Source organism: Tamandua tetradactyla, chromosome 2, assembly GCF_023851605.1.
Source record: "Tamandua tetradactyla isolate mTamTet1 chromosome 2, mTamTet1.pri, whole genome shotgun sequence".
Lineage (NCBI taxonomy): Eukaryota > Metazoa > Chordata > Mammalia > Pilosa > Myrmecophagidae > Tamandua > Tamandua tetradactyla.
Genome location: NC_135328.1, coordinates 166,297,226 through 166,303,380, shown reverse-complemented (window position 1 = coordinate 166,303,380; position 6,155 = coordinate 166,297,226).

Genomic DNA, 6,155 nt, shown 5'->3' with positions numbered 1-6,155 from the left:
TATGAAAACAAAGTTTTTTTAAACCTCTAATAGAAGGAAGTTTATGATGAATTTTTGAATTAAGCAAATGCAATTTTAATCTACTTAGGTATATTCTCCCTAAATTGATACAAGCCTACTGATAAAATAAGCTTGTGTCATAAATACAATCTCAAAATTCCTCTTAAAAGTAGCCTAACTAGATAGGTTGCAGACATTGAACAATATACCTGAACTTATATAAAATATAATAAAAATAAAGATATGCTGATGTTTCAAATTTATCCTATTTAAGTAATCAGTCAAGTTTAGTAAGAAATATAAGTGAGGTTTTCGTAACCTTCATTACCTGGATTTCAAAGAATCTGAGTTTTTCATTATTTTGCCATTTGTTACCCCCTATGTGGAAGCACTTTGATTTGTAGTGGCTTTTTGTTAATGTCAGGCGGTATGTTTTGTGAGTCTATTACTTAATCAGGGTAGGAAGTGCTGTCATGAATAGGAAAGATGTAAGTTTTAGCTTCAAAGAATTTATATTCTAGTTAAAATATATTTGTACCTGGTCATGGTATAAGACAGTAGTATTTATAGAACATCTGATTATCTTAATAAAGGAATAAAATGCTGGAAAATTTTAAAAAGCAGACAGATAAAAAATGACCTAAGAAGACCTCATAGAGAAGATGACACTTGTAAAACCTTTTTTTTTTTTTTTTTTTTTAGGGAGTGCATGGTCCAGGAATCAAACCCGGGTCTCCTGCATGGAAGGTGAGCATCCTATCGCTGAACCACCCGTGCACGCTACATTTGTAATAACTTTAAACAAGAAAGTAGCATTTGAATAAATAGAACTCTGAACTGATTTCTTTAAAGCCATAATTTAATTTTGTGCACTATAATATTCCTGGTGTTATTTAGGACCTTTGAACAATGTTGAAAAAAATTTGAGTCTTTTCTGGATATAATTCCTTAATTATTGAAGAGTTGATTATATTTCAAACTTAAGCTCTTTTGACCTTTGAAGGTAGTGCTGGATTGGACTGAGAAATTTTAGGCACATTGTGATATAATCATTTATATGTTATGAAATTTTTTCTTCTTCCAATATGTTGTAATATTTCTGTCTCTTCTCCTCTTTGTGAATACTTTTATTGGAAAGTAGTATGCATGTTCAAAGAGCTTTGTGAATTTTTTATCAAGTTTATTTCTGATTGTATGCAGTTTGGATAAATAAATACTATAGGTAGTATGGATATTAGAGATTTTTATTATTTTCCATACCAAGATGACCATATTTTCTGATTAAAATGAATTTTGTCTCTTACTACAAGCCTTAAATGGAATTAAAAGCTGTAGAAGGTTTATAAAAGTAAATTCTGTCTGATATGTCAATGCTGACTAAAAATTTGATAAGCCTGTTTACAATATTCAATCACTTCAAGACTGGTGGACCAGAGTGACATTGTGGGTCTCCTGGAATTAGTGTCACTTCCGATGAGCCAGTGGTCAATAATCATTGAAGTACCTGATGATTTCCTTTTTCCAGTGCACAGGCACCCTGGTAAGAGGCTGTAGGTCTCCTTGGGGAAAAGGCTTGGGAGGAAGGTAAACAGTGTAAATTTTGGGTATTGTGAAAGTTTTCTACCCCGAGGGTATCCGGCCTTCCCCTCATTCGAGGGGCTCTGGGTCTGTAAATTGTCTTAAGTCTGGAAATTGATTAATTCTCTGTTTTTATACTTCAAGTTAGATTTCTGTTCACTTGACCCAGAATTCTTCTGCTTATACAGATCAAACGAGAATTTTGTAGACTGTCCATCTATTTTACTTCTAGGTACCCCATGATCTACTAGCCAATGCCACAAGTCTCTTCAAATCAGACTATCTTGACTACTGCTTTGAGTCTGCTGTCCATCATGGTGGTGACACCCACTTGTCTATGGTGTTTAACTGTTGCTTTTGGCAACTCAGGATCTGATCATCCCCGTTATGTTTAAGGATTCTAGCTCAGTGACAGCAGTTCCCACAGTAATATCTGAATTACAGAGAAGAGCGACTACAGAGCTCTTCAGGGATGATGGAGCTAGTCTCATGAATTTATTTTTCAAGGTTCTGGTGAAAGATGTGTCCTCTGGACATTCATGGGGCATGTGAGCAAATCTTCCATGATAAATCCACTCAAACATTTCAATCTCTCTAAACCTCTGGATCCCCTCATCTACAGTATACCAGGGCAGTTCTGGCATTTCGACCTCAGGTAATGTCAACCATCTTTGCATACATGTTTCACCCAGCCATCCAAACAAACTGTTAATGCCCTATCTAACCCCTGTGCTACAACATTAAATGCAAAATCTCTGCTTAGTGGGCCCATATCAATAGATTCAGCTTGACCTAACTATATATTATTTTCACCATTATCCCAAACCTTTAATATCCTTTCCCACACATATTCTCCTGATTTCTGTCTCTATAGATTGGAAAACTCAGGCAGTGCTTTTGGAATATAATGTACCTCTTCATGGGTCACACTTTGTACCTCTCCTTTTGGGGCCTATTTGGGACTTCAGTCTAATTATAGGTTTTGAAGAATAGGGGGTGGTGGTGGTGGGGTCATGAAAAGAAATAGAAGTGTCTTTCAAGCCAATTATCTCAGGGCATTCTATTGTAATTTCACCTGGTGAAACAGGATTAGTCGCTCTTGACAGAAGAGTGAAGGCTGTTTCCCTACGGGAGGTTTCAGGGTTAGAAGGCAATGAAGGGTTGATCTCTTTGGTGGAGGTTGGATGGCAGAGTCCTCTGGGGAGACTGGAGGCCAGTTTCCTGAACACAGGTTGGAGGTCAGGAAGCTCTTTCTTCAGGGCAGTCCATTACAGGTCTATCTAGCAAAGGCTCAGCAGATTCCAGAGATGCCATCTCCCCATCACCATCATTATCAAGCCATATACCACCAATCCCACATTTTTGGATCCCATTCACTTCCAATCAAGGCCCTTACTTTAACAGCACACACCCTGCAATGTTAAGATTTTAGTTTGCATTGTAAATCTGCTACTTGCACAATGAAGCTTTTAATCTGGTTTTCAGAGATCACAGTTCTGTGATAGCAGGAAATGAGATTTTCTTTTAGGGCACACGTGCTAAACTTTTACATCATTCATACACCGCTTAAGGTACCTTCAGCTCATCCCTTCTCCTCACCACTGTATCCAGCATATCTAACAACAATCAGCCAATATGATTGTACCTCTTAATTTCACAAAACTCCATAAATGTGTCAAAAACGACCCAGAGCCTTGTCTCATGAAGCTTACAATTAGCAGAATCCAACAGTGATATTTTGAAGTACTCTTACCAATTCACCCTAGGGACTGTCAGTACCATCCTGATAATTGGAAACAGAGTCATTACTGCCTGTGAGGCTAGTTAGAGTAGAAAACCAATTGTAAACACCCATTTTTAAGATTCTCTTTCTCAAGAACCACTCCTGGTACCAAGCTGTGTCAGTCAGGCTTCTCTAGAGAAACAGAACCAACAGGAGAGATCTGTAAATATGAGATTTATAAAAGCGTCTCATGCAGCCGTGGGAATGGAAGGGCCCAACCGTGGGAATGGAAGGGCCCAACCGTGGGAATGGAAGGGCCCAACCGTGGGAATGGTAGGGCCCAACCGTGGGAATGGAAGGGCCCAACCGTGGGAATGGAAGGGCCCAACCGTGGGAATGGTAAGGCCCAACCGTGGGAATGGAAGGGCCCAACCGTGGGAATGGAAGGGCCCAACCGTGGGAATGGAAGGGCCCAACCGTGGGAATGAAAGGGCCCAACCGTGGGAATGGAAGGGCCCAACCGTGGGAATGGAAGGGCCCAACCGTGGGAATGGTAAGGCCCAACCGTGGGAATGGAAGGGCCCAACCGTGGGAATGGAAGGGCCCAACCGTGGGAATGGTAGGGCCCAACCGTGGGAATGGAAGGGCCCAACCGTGGGAATGGAAGGGCCCAACCGTGGGAATGGTAGGACAGGCTGTGAAGTTGGCAGCCCTGTGAAGGGTCTGCACGAACTCCACAGGAGACACAGTGAATGACTCTCTCTTCTTCTTCCTTAAATCCTTCAACTGATTGGATTATCTTGTTGTGGGAAACAGGTTTTAGGTGATCACATATGTAATTAGCCACAGATGCAATCAACTGACTGATGATTGAACATACCAGCCTCTCGGTTTATCAACCAGCCATGAAATATCCTTGCAGCAATGGTCAGACCAGTGGTGACTAAGCTTGACCAGATAACTGGGCATAATTACTTGGTCAAGTTGACACCAGAACCCAACCATCACACACATCCTCCCTCTCATTTGATCATTCTCTCAATCTTTTTTTTTTTTTTTACATGGGCAGGCACCGGGAATTGAATCCGGGTCCTCTGGCATGGCAGGCGAGCATTCTTGCCTGCTGAGCCACCGTGGCCCGCCCATTCTCCCAATCTTTAGGAATATCTGGGCAATGACCATTTTAGCCTCTTTGGGCTGGAAAGGGATTTCAACCTTATGAGATGGAGGAATGAAACTCGTTGACGTTCTTGGAGAGACTGGTACCTCTAGATTTTAGGGTTTATTTAGCACAGGAATGATTTGGAATCCTTGAGGTTCTGAAAAACTTACTAAGAGAAACAGGGTCTTATAGCCCAGGGTATTCTTTGGGGTTTTCAGGAATATTGTTGGTAGGGCTTGGCCTACTATGTCAGTTTGCAGTATCTGTCTGACGCTTGCATAAGAATAACTTCCAGAATGACCTCTTGACTGTTTGAAATCTCTTGGCCACTGAAACTTAATTTTGTTTCATTTTTTTCCCCTTTTGGTCAAGAAGGCAGTCTCAATCCTACAGGGGGAGGGGAATGAGTTCATTAAGAAAGTTGACTTAGAGAGAGAGGCCACATCTGAATAATGAAAGACGTTCTCTGGGGGTGACTTTTAGGCATAATTATAAGTATGCTTAGCCTCAGCACAGTGGGTCACTTTTGTTGGCACTTCTCAATCTGATAACTGGTTAACTCAGCAGCATTTCTCTAAGGCTGGACCTCAGGTTGTCTATTCAAGAATGGGAGTGGGGGTAGGGATTAAAAGCTCATATTCCTAGTCACACCCCTGATTTAATGAACCTGAGCCTGAGTCATATAAGTGGCTATAGTATGACTCTTTTGTGTCTGGCTTCTTTCACTCAGTATCACTTTTGTGATACAGTTCAAACTTGGTTTTTTTGTTTTCTCATCAAACTGCCTCTTACCATCCCCTATTTATTCCCAGCCCAATCTTTTACAAACTCCTAGAATATGGGTGACAGTGCCCTTGTTGCCTGATAGTGAGGAGTTAATGACTTCAGTGATTTGGTCTGAATTTCTTTTGACATGGAAGGAGGGGAGTCTCATTCATTCATTCATTCACTCACTTACTCATTCTCATTCATTCAGATTCAGCTATTAAGTACCTGCTTTATGTTAGGCACTGTGCTGGGTCTGGGATAGAAGGCTGCAGTCCCAAACCTCAAGGTACTACGGACTTAGCGTGGGGGACAAACAGAATAAAGATGACACGAGGTATGGTGGGGGTAAGGCTGAGCAGCTGGGTGCCAGCAAGGGAGCAGCTGTCTGATGGTAATGAGGCTCAGGTAAAGCTTCATGGAGAAGGTGGCTTTAGGGCTGGACTTGAATAAAGAATAGGAGTTCATGGGGATTGAGGGGGAGTGCATAAGATACTCCGTCCATTCTACAGAGAGCGGGCCCACTGAAGTGGAAGCAAGCAGTCTTCAAAACCATTGGTTGCTGAGGTTAACCTGCAGGGTGCATAAGGGGCAGAGGCTTTTAATTTAAAGTGCTCTGGGAGTCAAGCTAAGGTCGCGGGAAGAATTCGGTGGGCAGCGAGAAGTGCACGGTCAGATTGTTTCGGCAGGGTCACTAACAGCAGAGACGAGAAGGGTCCGGAGGGGGCGGTTTAACAGTGCCCAGGTGGGAGGTGGGGTGGCTACTGACAAGGCATATCCGGGCTACCCTGACCGAGTGGACTCAGCTGAACTCGGTGTCTGGCACCGCACGCTGGACTCAGCGCAGGGTGCCGCCTTCCAACCAAATTAGGATTTGAGCTTGTTCTTTCCTCCCTAGGAGCGTCATTTGACGCTGTCGCGGGAGTG